This window comes from Elaeis guineensis, chromosome 11 (genome assembly GCF_000442705.2).
Source record: "Elaeis guineensis isolate ETL-2024a chromosome 11, EG11, whole genome shotgun sequence".
Classification (NCBI taxonomy): Eukaryota; Viridiplantae; Streptophyta; class Magnoliopsida; order Arecales; family Arecaceae; genus Elaeis; species Elaeis guineensis.
Window position 1 is genome coordinate 121,137,624 of NC_026003.2, and position 17,874 is coordinate 121,155,497.

A 17,874-nucleotide genomic window follows, 5' to 3' on the forward strand; every position below is an offset into this window, starting at 1 on the left:
CTTTTTATTGATTTTGGCTTAAAATTGAAAAATACTTAATCGAATTGCATTGCAAAACCAAATAATTACACAATCTGATGAGATATTGTACATCCATCAAAAGTTCGAATCATATCACCAAATAATTCTTGAAATAAATGCGAAGAAAGGTCTCAGAAACTGTCTATAATACTGTATGAACCATGCAATGTACATGATTAACGGTTGTGGATCCTCTACAACCCCAAATCATGCATATGAATTTGCTATTAGAATATGGCAGCTGAATAAAAGTTTTATTCTTATGAAATCATTAGTGTACTTGAATTGGATCTAGAGTTGCAATGTTGCACCTCTAATAAGAAAATACCAAATGACCTAGCTATTGGGATTCAATATAACTGTGATGATGATGTGGAGATAATTCATGCTAATGGGAAAAGAAATAAATTATCACCGCTTATTCTTAATTAAGATCATCCCATATGCTAAATTACCAGAGTGAGGTCTCACATTTAGAATGATACAACGCTATTTTGTAAAATGATGATGCAACTATTCCCAAGGAATAGAGTCTGAGGATCTAATTATTAACATATCTATAGATTTGACCAAGCTAACGCTGAGCCCTTCTTCATTTAGTTGGCATTCTGGGAGGCATAAGCAATGGCTGGTATTTAGATCATCTAGGGGAATCAAATCCAGAAAAGAAGGCGTGAAGTTGTTATTCTTGTTTGCCTCACTTAAGGCTGCAAATGGGTCGGATTGATCCATGATCTGACTCGATCCAACTCGATCCGATTAAATCCGACCTGAACCCATTTAAAAGATCCATGGATCCGGATCAGGTTCAAAAATTAGATCCATTTTTTTCGGATCGGATCTAAATTTTCTGAATTTGGACCCGAACCGACCCAACCCGACCTGTGAAAATTTTTGGGTTCATTTGAATCTTAAGATACATGACCCGATCTGATCCGATCCGATCCGATCCGATCTGGATCAAATATAAGATCCGAATCCAATTATAGTGACTCACCCAAATAGGAGTTTGGGTTTGGACCAAAATTTTTCAAACATTTCGGTCTTCTCCATCCAATTCCCAAACTAAAAATCTCCGAAACTAAAAATTTTTTAAACCCTTCAGTTCTTTTATTCTGACTGTTGTAACATCTATAACAATTTGAGGAGAAAAAACTGGATGGTTTCCTGATAACTTAAATGAAGAGCATCTCGATTATTTCTTCGGCTTTTTGCTGGGCTCAGTTTTCTAAACCTTCTTGTTTATGTTTACTGTGCCATGAGGTACAAAAACAAGAGGGCTTCTTGAATTCCAATTTTGTTTTGTTGACTTTAAAAAATTTCAGAGCATGCTTTAATGTGCACAGATATTGTGTCATCCACAGTATATGCAGTCTCATTTTTAACTATGTACAAGTATTCTCCTTGTATGATATTTTAGATTGGGATAATTATATCATTATATAAAATTCATATTTTTTTTTATTTTTCTTTTTTTGCGTGGACTTCTGGAATCTTGACTCTTCTCAAAAACTGCTTGTTTCCCTCTGCTATCTAATACAATTAATTATTAGAAGTACAGTTGGAAGGTTGGAGGAAAAAAAAGAAAAAAAATGTCTTTCTTAGCTGTCATCCAACACTAGTACTCACTGATGATAGGTTTCAAATAAATTAAACTCGTGATCTAATCCGATCTGAATCGGATCCATATTTCATAGATTGAGACTGGGTTATATATGGATCCGATCCGATCCGAATGATTTAATGGGTCAATAAATTCGGCTATGGACTCGATCCGATCTAATTTTTTATCAGAATGGGTATTGATCCAATATCAAAATTCGATCAAAAAATTGGATCGGATCGGAATCATTTTGGATCCAATCCGATCTATTTGCAGGCCTAGTCTCACTCACTGCAATTAATAGCTCATCACACACAAAAATATATATCACTATAAATTAATGGGGCATAATCAAATGACTTCAAGCCATGTGTAAGACGATCAAAACGCAAGTTATTACAATGATTTGTCTCTCTCTCCTACAATTGATGTTTTATGCTATTGAAAGTTTCCATTTGCCAAAACAACAAGACAGCATCCTCGAGCAACAACAAATCAACCCATGAAAAATGTTCAATTAACTACAGGTTTCTAGTATCGGGTTCTTAGTTAATTAATTAATTTAAGGGTTGTGAGTAGAAAAGATCTACAAGGTACGGCGATGGCCGGTAGGAAAAGTAAATACTGTTACTTTCAGTTTAGGTGGTATGGCCTCATCTTGTCTGAAGCCTCTGGGCACTACGTGAAAGATTTTGTACGAGTTGTCATAATTATCTCTGTCCGTTCACCAAACTCGTCAATCTTTGACGTGAGTACGAAGAGAGAGAGAGAGAGAGAGAGAGAGAGAGAGTTGCAATACATGGTGACGCAGTGTAGAAAAATGACATGATATGTTTTCGGCTAAAAAAATTGGCCCACCCGAGCGTGCAAGGAATACCGTGACTCGATCCAAAAGAAATTAAAGGCTGTGGTATCTTTATTTTTTTTTTTGACAAAAAAGAAAAAAATCATATTCCCACAATGTCCTACTTAAAAAGAGAGAAATTTGAGCATTTGGTAGGAGAATAAAATTTTAAGGGATCACAAAGAAAATCTTTCTATACATATGAGTTTGGAGGAACAAGGCTTGTTCCATAGGATACGGAATTTGGATATTTAGATGGATGGATGGATAAGTTGAAAGGTTATTCTGTCGTGATAGTGTTTGGTTGGATGAATATGTTGGAATGTTTCGTTTTGTTTTTTTGATTGTTTGGATAAAGTTGTCCTTACCTCAATCGTAAAAAAATGACTAAGCATCGAAGGGTAGGGTTGTTAAAATATCAACAACCTTGCTACCCTCTCACCTCCAAGATTCCATGATTCCAATGTGTGACGATATTGGCGCTACTTGCTTTATTCCAACGTGTGACAATATGGCACTACTTGTCAATATGACCTCTATACGATGGAAGGAAAGAGAAGGAGATCGGCAGCGGAGGCGATGTGGTGTATGCCACGGCTGATAAGGGGCAACGGCCGGGTGGCGACGGCGCTGTTGTTGCTCCCGGAGCGCCTCCGCGAGGTTGTGTTCAGGATCATCGTGGTTTTTACGCCCTCCAAAGCCACGCTCACACACCACTAGGAGGACGGTATCGACTAGTTCTTTAAAGTTGGTAAAACAAAATAATTATACAAATCTAATATGAATACATCCAATAAAATTAGAAAATAAAATATAATAAATGATAGTTGGAATGGCCATCGCCTTCATCTACAAAACATTCGAGCTATATAAGAGAATTCAGTTCACAGCACCATTTATATCCCAGTAAACATGCCCATTCTCTAGTAAAGCACATCCACATACCATCCTCTGAATATCACAAAGGAAGGGAATAAAAGTGCATGGACTCCGACACCCCTAGTCCCACCCTCTACTATAACGGAATCATCCTCGATGATCAGGTGATCAGGCTCTAAAACCTACCTCATGTAGGTGAGGCTGGCCTAAACAAGCCTCAACTCCATTTTCGAAACCGAAATGCCCTCAGCTTTGGTGGTCATATAAAGATTCGAATCCTTATATAATATATATAGATATATATATATAAAGATTCGGGTCCTCATATGTATTGTGGGGTGGGTTTGATCTTTTTATATGGTTTGCACGCAGAAGAGGGTAAAATATGGGTTATGGTGTTGCTATAGAGGTGGATGTGTAGATATATAGTTCACGTACTACTACGGGGATTTTGTTCATTATTGTGCATTTGAGAGCCTTGTTAGTGCTCAAGGTTGTTTATTTGAGTTCCTTGAGGTTTTAACAAGGATACATTTTGTGGTTGTGCCGGACAACTAGAGGTCTATAGTATAAGACAATCTATAACAAAACTTGGCCAAAGCTAATATGCGGACCACCGACCCCATGCATGGCTTGTTTTATTGACATGAACACTATATTGATATAAATGTCATGATGGAGGTTTTTCAGTTGATGTTTTCTCATATGATCATTCTCATGAAAACCGCTTGGTAATCAAGTGGTCGACGTAGATTCTTTATGGAGTAACTATATGTAATACGTTAATATATAAAGGCGTAACCTTAATGCTAAACCAAGATTTTTTGTGGGTAAATCAGATTTAGAAATCTGAGAATCTACTCGTTATAATTGAAGTTCACCATGGCACCGGATCGTGCTATCATTGTTCCCTATGTAACACAAGAAAGGTGTAACAAGAAATATTGTTACGACTTGTACTTCATGTGATATTTTTCTCCTAGGATTGTTGGACACGGAAACGACATTATCATGATTTCTTGAACATAATTAACATTATCATGATTATTATCATCATTTTCCCACCTTCTTCATTTGAGAATAGAGTAAGTTCATGAAGAATAATGCCAAATAAGAAAGACTGTGTGGAAGAATTCAGCAAAGTTACCTAACTAGCTTCAACGCTACATTAACCTTCCAAAAATTTGGTGCTGAAGTTTAGGCCAAAGAAGCTTTAGAGGGAGGCAAGTGATACAATCCAAAGGCCAATAGGTGGGTGGGTAGATCCACGTTGGTGGCTGCAATCTCTATTTGCTTAACCGAATGAGATAAATCATGATTCATTCACGGTTTTCTAATTTAGCTAATCCCTTTTGTAACTTTCTGATATAAATTTTTTTGGTAAATTATAACAAGGAAAATGAGTAATCCAATATTTCCTTGATTTGTATTTGTACTTTGAAGGGATTCAAAAAGCCAATGGGAAGAGTCGAGCAAAGTTTCTAAAAGAATCTTAAAAAAACAATGCGAATGGTGATTCATTTCATTCTCTGGGAAAAGCACTTCTAGCAATTAGTGAACTTCCATGACGTATATACTTTCCCACTTCTAGCAATTAGTGAACTTCCATGACGTATATACTTGAAGCTATAGGCTAGGTTATGTTCAAGTTAAGCATAGCCTAATTTGCTCCACATGCACTATTATCAAAGACTAGATTATCGAGCAGGCCAAATGAAATATGCACAGTATATAGAGGTAAAAATAGTATAGATATTATCCGTTTGAATCCGTTTCATATCTGAATCAATCTAGATATAGATAAAAATTTAAGAATCCGATTAATATCCGTATCCATATCCATAACAAAAAAAGGATATGAAAATAGACAGACAATTATCCGATCTGTATCTAAATATCCAAATCGATATGTAATCATATATAATTTTATATAGTACTTATTAATTTTTTTAAAAAAATATACAACCATATAATATGTTATTAATTTGATTTATCATCTATTTAGTAATATTTTTAATTCTGCAGTCATAAAATTTAATTATATAAATTATATCTATATTTTCATTATCCGAATTATATCTGTATCCGTTTAAAATAAATATAAATATGAATTTTTATATCTGAATAATATCCATATCCATATTTATATTCATCAAAAAAAATATGGATAGAGATATATTGGTATCCGATCTATATCCGATCCGATTTCAGTCCTAACAGCATATATTGTAACAAAGCATGCACAATTAAAAATCATAACGTTGCAATTGTAGATTTTTTTTAAGAAAAATGAAAGCAATTAATTTGTATCCTTATGGTAAGAAATGCACGTATCAATTAGCCACAATGGTGTATATGCTCAAATGTGGCACATAAGAATTTACGTTGTTACCATCTTCTGTCTCTAAAAATGATCCACTTCTTGTGAGCTACAGCTCAGTACTTCATGGAATGAGTTAATATAGAATAGATATAATGTAGCATATATAAACACACATTACCAAAAACTCTAATAACTCATATTATAAGATTAATTTATAAGGATGCCCACAATTTAATTATCTCATCTTTATGATAGAGATGTGTATGCCGATTGTGATGATAGATAAACTTAGATATATTGTAGAGTAATTTTATTAGTTGTTTTTTTTGGCTTTAGAAAAATTTATAATGCTTAGAGCATATTTGGTTGGGGAGTTAAACTCTAGAATAAGATTAGAAATAAATAATTTCTATTCTAGTTGTTTGGTTGGAAGAAGTCCTATTTCTGTTTCTAAGAATGAATGAAAATATCTCGATCCCCCAAAATCTAATCTTTATTTTCTTCCAAGATTCAAATTCCATTCCAATTCAAATTTCATCTACGAACCAAACAGGTCAAGGGATGTAGCCATTTAAATTCCATTCGAGTCCATTCTAATGTTGATTACAACTACAAATCAAATGCACCCTCAATTCCTATGGACTATTGATCAATAATCTACAGACCATGCTTAATGCTAATATATGAATGTATGGATGACAACTTGTGGGGTTGGTTAAGCAAATATATGGTTGCGAGTAATTTTAATGGTTTCGAGTTATAAATTCTCCTTCTTTTCTTTATTCAGATATCTATAATTTAGGATTTAAGCATCACCGCCGCCACACCATCCCTACCAACTCTATCCAATTGCAACACCCCTCTGCAAGATCTGAGATAGAGAGAGTCTTTTGAAAGTGTTAGGTTTATTATATGGGTGATAGCAAGAGTTAAAAGATGATTGATCCAAATCGATTCTCTCCTTCCCTATCAAATCACATTGCAAAAAAGCAAAAGTAGTGGAGAGAATCATCAACAATGTTTCAATTACTGTCACAGTCTAAGGTAGCAACAAAGATAAGAACACAAGATCCCAAGGTTAACACCATACCATATAAAGAGCTTGGCATGCTCATCAACCACTTAGACCTAAGCCTAGCAATGGATGGGGAATGGCTCCGATAAAGATTAAGCAAGAGAGAAAAACAGAGGTATGTTTCTATCTTTGATTGACCTCTATAGAGAGATTGATAACTCTCTTAGAATCTTATCAAAGTAAGGTTTTGATTCAAGAAGCAAAAAATTTTACCATGAATGTTAACTCCTAAACTCCTAATAGATCTTGTATCATGAGTAAAATCACCTATTGGTAGTGTATCCATCATGCTCAACTAATATCTCCCTTTTAGTTTAAAAAAATCACCATTTCCCTAGTTATATTTGTAAGTTCTAAAGCACTATTACCGGTTTTGCCATAGGATATTAATCTTTCCTTCCAATCAAAGATCGAATCAAAGAGAGAACATGACAATTAGTATGACAACAATACCTAAGCAAAAATCAAGATGGTGAAGGTAAATATTTGATAACCAACCAAAAAATAGAGATATGTGAATATTCCTAATCTCAATTTATATGATTAATATTATTTTATTTTTTGATGTTACATAACATGTCTTCACTATATAATATTATTTTATTTCTTGATGTTACATAACATGTCTTCACTATCGCTTTTCTTTTTTTTTTTTTTGGAAAAAGATTATTGATTTTCTTGATACTATGTGCAACATGATACCATTAACTTATACAACTCACCTAGGCAGAAAATCAAGATGGTGAAGATAAATGTTTGATAGCCAACCTAGAAGTAGAGGTATGTGATTTTTAATCTCAATTTATATGATTATATTATTTTATTTCTTTAATGTTACATAACATGCCTTCACTATATGACTTTTCTTTTTATTTTTTTGAGTAAAAATTATTGATTTTCTTGATGCTATATGCAACATGATATCATTAACGAATTTAACTCCATAGTTTTTGTATTATGGAAGATGCAATAGTTGCAACTGGATTATGATAACACATTTTTACTTATTATTTCTAATTCTTAATCCATTATTCTTTAAAATATTTCACTTTCCTAAATAACATTTCTTGGCAACAGATTCCATTCAAATCTGATGAAACATATGGAAATGAGTGGAAAATAAAGGAAAATATGTAGAAGCTTACTTGGATATTTAAAAAAATAAAAAAGCCACTACAAATCACTAAATCCGAGTTTCAAAAAGATCTTGGTGTCATTTTTCTATTTTCAAAGTGGCTTCCAATTTTTTTCTCTCTTTAACTTCTTCATGGTTCTCTTAAATTTTAGATGAAACTGTTCCACATGCTGTTGTTAAATTATTTCAAATCCTCATTTTTCGCTTCCCATCATATGCCATTTTTGTTTAGCGGCCATTGTGGTTTCTAGCTTTACCTGCCAGTCTATTTATATTTATGTCATATTTATTTGCCTTTTTTTTTTTTTTCAAACAATCTCTAGACCTAAACATATGCATGGGTTGCAGAAGCCATTAGCACACAATATCAACAAGTGCAAAAAAAAAAAAGAGTTGCAGGTTTCACATGTATTTGATGTGTTAGTAGCTTCTTCTTTACCATATATTTTCAGAAATGAAAAGCTAAAAAAAAAAAAAACTAATTTGTGTTGTATATTTTGAATGAGTATCAAATTTTTAACACAAACTATCAAATATGTAGTTAAACCAAATGAAGAACTTTGCATATGAGAACTCTTTCATAATTTTGATTAGCCTGATATGTATCTTAGTTCCAAGCTAGCTGTTGGATTTCCTTCCTTTTTTATTGTTTGGAATTTTTAATTACCTAGAACGAAATAAATTAGGAAGATACAAGATAAGTTTATGTACAAAAATATTTTTACGATCCTTGTTATGGTGATATATATTGGATTTGGACATAAAATAATGATAGAATGTACCATCAGTTTGGTTTGAATCTGGCACATTGACTGGTTATCTTGTTATGCAGGTATGAAGCCTAATCCTTTCCAAAGTAGTATTGTGAAACAAAGCGGGAGATAGGTAAAAAGGCACCTAAAACTACAGTTAGAACCTTTGAGGGAGAATACAATAATAACCCAAACCAGGCTGCTTTCGAGGCTATGCCCACCCACACTTCAATATCCAGGACAAGATGAATATGGTCTGATTGGGTTTTATTTGGCTCAGGTCACATTTCCTTGGTTTATCAATCTTTGAGCACATGGTTGCTTTGAATTCGAGGAGAGTTGAGGAATTAAACAACACCACGAGAAATGGAGGTTATTTTATGAGCTGTTTCAACTCCTCAGAAATCTTTCCCTTTTTTAAAATAGATAGTTTTCAAGCATTTAAAATGATGATATGGCCAAAAGGATTCACTGCGATTAGGTTAACTAAAACCTACTTTTTATGCCTGATGCCCTGTACTTGTCAAAGTTCACATCTAAATTCATGGTATCAATCAATTCATGTACATTGCAAACATAAATGACTGCAAAGTCTGTTTAATTGGCACACTAAAACAGTCTAAATTTCAGATTATTAGTGGATCATTTGTATAAGAGGAAACTATAAACAATGCAAAAGGTAATGCACGGCTAAGCTCACTTCATGTTCAATCCCTGGCTACAAAATCCAGTGCAAATTAGATACACTTGAATTTATTCTCTCTACCGAATTCCAGATTCATGCCCTTAACTCTAGTGATAATTTCTCTCTTTCTCGAATCCTCGAGTACTCTCTATATATACCCAACCTAACTACGAGAAAATACAAAAAGAAAGAAAATTAGTATGATCGTCCATTTTCCCCTAATTCTTAAGTTCTAATTCAAAGAAGCTCCCTTTCTCCACAAATGCCTTTCTCCTTATTGAACTTCTTATCGCTTGATGAACCTCCTTCTCTTATGTGTGATCCCATGCCAACTTCCTTTAATATGCCTGATAAGTTTGAATGGATATCTACATTCCTACCCACTCCCCAAAGAATGCATGACCCAATACTAAGCCCTGCTGAAGTTGAGGAAGCTAATATGTTTGTAGATGCCGTACTGGCAGATGGTGATAGCGAATATGAAGCAGCATCTACAAATGTAGAAATGGAGGCTAGTTCTCAAGATAAGGTGTTTAGTGAGAATAGAAAGCAAAGAAAGAATAATGAGATAACAACATTGGAGGAGGCAGTGGCAGGAAAGCCCACAATTGTTCCTGGGACATTTGATCAGGCTTTCATGGAAGCAACAGCAGCAACAGAGAGTGGGGAGGGATTGCCTGCCGTACCCATTCAAGTAGCAGTAGATGGCATGGTGGTTCAAAGACCTAAAGACCTTCCTCATGATTGGAATGTCATTGTGAAGATAAGAGAATTGGGAAAGACGGCAGGACAGAAGGATAAGGTACATCTAAAGTTTTAAGAAAATATTATTCTCAGTTAAAACGATGATATAGCCATTCGCTCCCAACACAGAAATTCATGTTATCTATGTTTTCTATCCCTATGATATGAATGCCCATGATAGATGTCAAGATCCATGTAGACATGTGTTCAGTCCCACGTTGCCTATGCAATAAATAAATCTTAAATATTTTATATGGATCAAAAAATTCAAATAATATTTTTTCTTCAATTTTTTTAGAAAAGATCTTAAATTGCTACAAATGGTCTTAAAAATGAACCCAGCCTATAGCCCGAGTGAACTAGAAAATATTGCAACAAGGATCTAAATTAGATTTATGGTTCTTGTGATTGAATTTGAACATATTTAGATCCTTAGTCCAGTGATAATGCCAGAGTCTAAAGAGGGGACATACGTGAGGATCCATGTGAGAGTATATTAGTCCCATATTGGCTACATAATAGATCGATACTAAGTAATCAATAGGACCAAAAAATTTAAGTAATATCTTCTAATTAATTTTTTAAATAAAATTTTAAATTATTATAATTAGATATTTTTTTATTTATTTTTTTATCTAAAGTAAAGTTCGAATCCTTTGCGGTATATATTTCACATCACAGAATTGTATAGCACTCAATAGTCATCACATCATTCCGTTATGGAGATCCATGATTGACAAATACTATATGGGTCAACTTGACAGCTATCCATATCCATAATAGGATTCCATGGCGCCTATGGTGCAAAACACGCGGTGCAGAGGATTTCACGTCGTCTTTCGAGTGTTTGTCTTACATCATGCCAACAGTAAGTCCCAAACTGTCTCCATGACTCTCTTCCAAGGTACCAAAGCCCGCTTTCACAAACTCGGTGGTGCCATTTGTGTTGGCCACCAAGTGCACTATATCACACAACCCGGCCCACTCGGTTAATTAACCCAAGTCATCCTGACGTTAAGTCCGTGCTCTTTGACACAAATAGCCTACGTTGCTGGACTTACAATTTAGTCCTCACAATTTCCAGTTTCGTAGATTTATTGCTTCTTAGATAAATGGCAAGCAAGCATACCGTTTGGTGTGTCATATAAAGGGGATAATCGTTGGGTGTTGCAGTATTATATCCAGAGAAAGACTGGCCGGAAACTCCGGTCAATGAAAAGAGTTCGTCACTTTCTGAAAACCGGATACGCTACGATGCGGAAGCCTAGAAGAAAGGTGGGGGAAGGGAATCCGACTCTCTGATGATCAGGTGAACTCTAAATTTTAATGATTTACTTCCATTATCTCTAGCATGTTTAGCTACTTCTCATGAACTTTTCTTGATATCCTTAAAAATATATTTGTGGTGGCCTAATCGATGCAGCCCAAGGGGAAAGGCCCTCTCGAGGAAGGAGATAACAGGGAGGTGGAGCGCCAGATGCCGGCATCGGTGCTTCCGTAGAGATCAACAGTTCCCATGACCAAGAGGTGGTAGCTAGGTAAAGAGAAGGATTGGTATTACTGAATTTTCAGTGATTCGGTCTCAAGTCTCCTCATTTGTGCTTCACAGGAGAAGATTGAGGCACATCAAACAAGTGGAGCAACTGGGCTTTTTTATTGTGTCCTTTTACTTTCCTTTTTTTTTTTTTTTTTTTTTTTTTGCTGTTTATGTCTCATCAAGAAAGGTCCATGAAGGGATATGTACCATCTATGTTTTCGAACAATAATGTATCCTCTTCGCTGTTTTCTGATGAATAAATAGAAAGGGTTGTACTCGATATTGCACCGTCGTCTATTTCACAATGAACAGCACTGACCCAATATCGTGCTAATTAATGAAACAATCTATCGCAAATGCCGAATCCGTACCACTCCTGACCTCCCCTCTCCGCTTCTTTTCCCTATCCCTAAGACCCTAGCCATATCGTAAACAACCAAACCATAACCCAAGAGCTCTGCCTCCCCCTCCATCCTTCCTCGTCCTCTTTGATCGATCCACGGCCACCACCCAGTCATAGTGGAGGTGAAGTTGGACGGAGGAAAGAGAAGGGAGCGGAAGAGTGCTCGGCCGTTGGAGATCGCTGGGAATTAATCCAGGGAGCACGGCACATTCGACATGGTTTCAAGAAGGAGGAGAAGAGGACCCAGGAGAAGCTGAGAAGAAGACTGGGAACTGGGAAGGGGAGGAAGGAAAAGATGCGGTAGCTTTCCTCGGAGCCTTCAAAGTTTCGTGACAAAATTAGTTCCAAGTCCCTGGCCTATACACACGCATATATCGTAGGTCTCCAAACCACTAGCCTCCTGCTACACGTATGCCCGGACTTGCCTATAATTAAGTGGATCCCCGTTCAGATCTGATCAAATTTAAATCAGGCGATGGAGATCCCTTGCACCTAAATCATTTAATATAATTTATAATCTCCGGACTGTTTATATATAGACTCTGGGCCTATATATCAAATAAAAAAAGATATATATATTATTTTATATTATTTAAATAGTTCATTTTTTATTACTTGATGTAAGTATTAATTAGATGTCTCTTAATCATATGATTTTTTATTTATAAATAATTTAAAAATAATAGATTGCATAGCTCGAATATTTTCATCAACCAACTTAGTCCAAATCTAAATGAAAATCTGCTAGAGTGTAGCAAAATCTAACTTTCTCTTTTTATATAGATAAATGGATAGATATACACACTAAAATATATGGAGGCTCTTCTTTTACTTGACACCAAATAAATATGTAATAATGATGTGAAAAATGGATTGATAATAAATATTCCCATTCAAAATAAATCATTAATAGCATATTCTCTCACCATTACTTAAAAAATAATGAAGGCCAGCATTCAAAGCAAATCACTAATACTTTATCCCAAAAAACAAAGTCATTGATGCCAAGAAAATACGCTATCCAAGGTATATAATTCTCAATTCATATGTTGATAATAGGATCTTCCATTCAAAATGAATTATTAATGACATATCCTTCTCATCATTATTTAAGAATGGTTAATAGCATTCAAAGCAAATTATTATTGATATATCCTTCTCACCATTGCTAAAAAATAGTTAATACCATATTATTGCACTCCAAGTAAGTCATTAATGTCAAGAAGCATATATACTATCCAAGGGAAGATGATAACAATGTAATTCTTAATTCTTGTAAAATGCATTTAGAGCAATTCATATGTGACATGAATCCCACTCATTCAACAATAATCACAATAAAACTTTTTTCCCCAAAATTTAAGATCTCCTCTCTTTTTTCTCTGAAAGAGTGAAGAGGCTAGCAGACTCTCTTTCCCCTCTCCTTCTTAATTGGCTCATTGGTAGATTAAAGGAAGCTAAGCAAGATAATGAAAATTGTAGGTGTCAAAGAGGACGAGGTTGCACCCAGAGAACTAGGGAATATCTTTTTAATCTGGATCCATCAGCATGCCTTTAAAATAAATGGACTTCAATGAAGGGTTTTCTATGACATGGGTATGGATTAGGCAAGACTCACCTGATTATAAATGGTATGTTTAATTTGCTCTTGAATATACTTTCTTCTCCTCACCTTCTTGTCTTTTATTGGGATGTCACCCCAAATCTCTTAATATTGGTTATGTATTTACTTTCATTTATTATATAACCGATAGTGAATACTTACTGAGTTGTCGAGATGGGTATAGGTACACAAGAAATAAATTATTAGGTATAAATTTATATTCATCAACCCAGTTATGAATGACTTGGGCATAATTTAATGCTTTTGACCTAACTGAAATTTAGAATTTGTTTTGATGATTGAGCTAAAAATCTTATAAAATTTATAGATTAAGCTTGTGCAACCAGCAAAGTCATATGATTTCGTGTTGGACTAATTCTATATTCGTAAATATCCAGAAGCAACTTTGGAACAGGCCAACCTGAATCTCATGGGAAGAAAAATCATAGGATTATTGGCCCAACTCATGAACCAAAAGAATTTTCAGTCCAACCATTCAAACAAACTCTTAATAGGCATATCGAATCCGGTCAATAAAACCCCCTAGAGAGGACATTGAGGATAAAGAGGATATTCTATGGAAAGAATCCAACCTAACTTCTGCTAGAGCCATGCTCCGGATCTCAAAGGAGCATTAAAATCCTTTTAGATCCTATACAACATTTTGGGCAATTGATCTAAACGTGCGCAAGATTCAACCCGAACCTAACCTCCTAAGTTGCTTACTGGCTCCTACCACTCCAACAAGAAGGTCGGTCATGTAACCCTTGGAGAGCACTAGCACATGGTCTTATTCATAATTTGAATGAATCGAAAATCCAAATAATGAATTAGATGCCTGGTTTTCAATTATTAGTAATCCAATCTAGATCCTTTTTATCTTCTTTATTATTCTTAAGTAATAATAATAAATAATTTAGGTTATCACAAGTGGGACATTGAAGAGGGAGGGAAGGGTGTCGATGGAGTGATGGAGGATGAACCCAGGAGCATGAAAGTCGGCTTGGCCTTCGCCACCCCTCATTTATTTTAAAACAATTTAGGTTTTTATGGCTGGGATGATGATGTGATTCTTTGATTATGTTCTTTGATTTTCTTTTTTTTTTTTTTCTGATCAAGCTTTTTTTTTTGTGGGGGAGAGATAGGAAATCATACAATGTAGCTAGTCTACTAATTTGTTACAGACTACGCCTATAATATTCTACGATGTAGTCAAGACTTACTACCCTTAGCATAAAAACAATGAGAAACTAAACCTATTGATTTGGCCGAGTGCTCCATCCCCCTCTCCCAAGTAAAATCCTAGCTATGATCTTTACCAAGCAAAACTCTTCATCGAGAGAAACCCTCCATCAAACGAGTGTTGTCCATATCCCGATCTCGATCCTCTCCCAACTGTCCTCTACCTTCTGGGTGCTATTTCTCTCCTCTTGGCTATGCTGCCCTCACCTTCCTCCCCTCTACTTGATCTCGAGTGTTGCTCCCTATCTCGAGGGCTACAACATGATGACCTTAGACTGTCGAAGCTTTTGGAGGAGGTCCTGCTTCAAAAGAAATCCTAACATATAAAGGAAAACTAGATAATGCAAGAAGTAATGCATCGTTAAACTAACTTCATGTTTAATCCCTAACTATTAAATCTAAGAAAAATTACATTAACTAGAAGTAGTCTCTCTATTGAATTCTAGATTCATACCCTTAACTCCATTGATAATTTCTCTCTTTTTGGAACCTCTGAGTTCCTCCCTATATATATTCAATCAAACTAAAGAAAAATACATAAAGTAATAAAATAAGTATCATTGTCCATCCTCCCCCCCCGGCCCAAAAAAAAAAAAATCTTTAGTTTAGAAAAACTCCTTTACTCGAAAATGTCAGTCTCTTCCTTGAACTTCTCATTGCTTGACAACCCTCCTATTCTTGTATGCAAAACCATGCTAACTTTATTGAGTCTAATGAGTTTCAATAGATGTATGCATTCCCATCCAATCCCCAATGAAGCTGGCATTCAATTGCATGCAACAATGGGGGTTGTCAAGCAATGAGAAGTTCAAAGAGGAGATGAAATTATTAGGGATGACATTGTCAAGAAAGAGAGCTTCTTTGGACTAACACTTCAGAATCGGGAGTGAAAAAAATGGATAATGGTAGTAGTTTTCTTTCTTTATGTATTTTTTTGTTTAGTTTGGTTGGGTATATATAGAGAAGATTTGGAAGGTCAAGAAAGAGAGAAATTATCACTAGAATCAAGGGCATAAATATGAAATTCAATAGACTGAATAAATTTGAGTTAATCAAATTTGCACTGGATTTAATAGTTAAGGTTTAAACATCAAGCAAGTTTAGCTATGCATTATATATTACATTAATGTCTAGTTTCCACTTATAAAATGATTCACTCTTGTATAAATGGTAAGAGCCATGAGGAGGAGCATAGAAAGATGGATAAGGATCGGAGATCCCATAAAAAAGTGAATGAAACTGGAATTCAATATAGAGAATAAATTTAAGCTAATCCAATTTGCTCTAGATTTAATATAGGGATTAAGAGTGGAGAGAATGCAATCATGCATTACCTCTTGCATTGCCTATTTTCCTTTTATAAAATTGATTCACCAACATCCTAGACTTTAGAGCAGCCCTATGAACTTTTGTAGAAAAGATGAGGACCATGAGGAGGAGAGAAGGGAGGCAAACCAGGACTAATGTCTTCTTTGCTTCTCTACACCTCCAAATCTCTTCCTTACAATCTCATGAGATGGTTACTTTCATACTAGAATCATGGCTATCATGCAAATCATAAATGGCCATGATTAGCCATAATTAGAGGACTAGGGAAAAGATTTAATCAGAAGTGTATAGAAAGGCCATTATACCCATGCCCGTGCCGTAATATGTAATGCATATGGCAACTATCATACTACCTAAAATTGTCATACACATCTTAATGGGCTCTGGGTCCATGATGTTGGCCCAAACTTCTCTAAAAATCACGATCCAGTGGACCTACATCCGCCAACCCTAATGTCGTGGGGCCTGAAAGCTAGCTGACATGTAGTAACATAAGAAAAAGTCTTTATGCACCACATGTGGTGCAATAAATTTGATATGGAGTGCACCGCCCAATTACCTTATAGTACGTAGCATACTTAATGATAGAACATATATTTAATATAGCCTATTTTTTTTTCTTTAATTTTTAGTGATGAAAATGTTCTTTTCTTTATAGAATAGAGAATGAATAGTTTTCTAATATCCCGTATGATTTTTTGTAAATATATATGACATCTTAAATCATATATATGACTTTCTATATATTTATGACATTCTGAATAATATATATATAGCTTTCTGATATCTTGTATAATTTCTTATGAATATATATAATATTTTGAATAATATATATAATTTTTTGTAAATATATATGACTTTCTGAACAATATATATTACTTCCTAATGTCTTATATGACTTTGTATAAATATATACGATATCTCGAACAATATACATAATTTTCTGTGAACTGAACAATATATATGACTTCCTAACATCTTACATATATCAGGAAGTCATATATATTGTTCAGGATGTCATATTTTACATAATATCAGGAAGTCATATATATTATTCAGAATATCATATATATTTACAGGAAGTCATATATATTGTTTAGGATATCATATATACTCATAAAAAATCACATAAGGTATTAAAAAATCATATATATTGTTTAGAACGTCATATATATTCATAAAAAGATATATATTATTCAAGATGTCATATATATTTATAGGAAGACATATATGTTATTTAGGATGTCATATATATTTACAGAAAGTCATATATATTATGCAGGATGTTATATATACTCACAAAAAATCATATAAAATATTAAAAAGCTATATATATTATCCAAAATGTCATATATATTTACGAGAAGTTATATATATTATTTGAGATACAATATATATTCATAGAAAGTTATATAAAATATTAGAAAGCCATATATATTATTCAGAATATCATAAAGATATATGAAGTGATACATATGGTTCAAGACGTCATATATATTCATAAAAAATTACATAAGATATTAAAAATAATAATATTATTTTTTTATTTTATAAAAAATATTTTTATTATTTAAAATTAAAAAATTAAATAATATTAAATATTTATTTTATTTAAATATATTATATATCTAATAGTGCGCTACTATTGCATCACACGCGGCGCACAAAGAATTACTCAAAAACATAAAACATTCGTCTG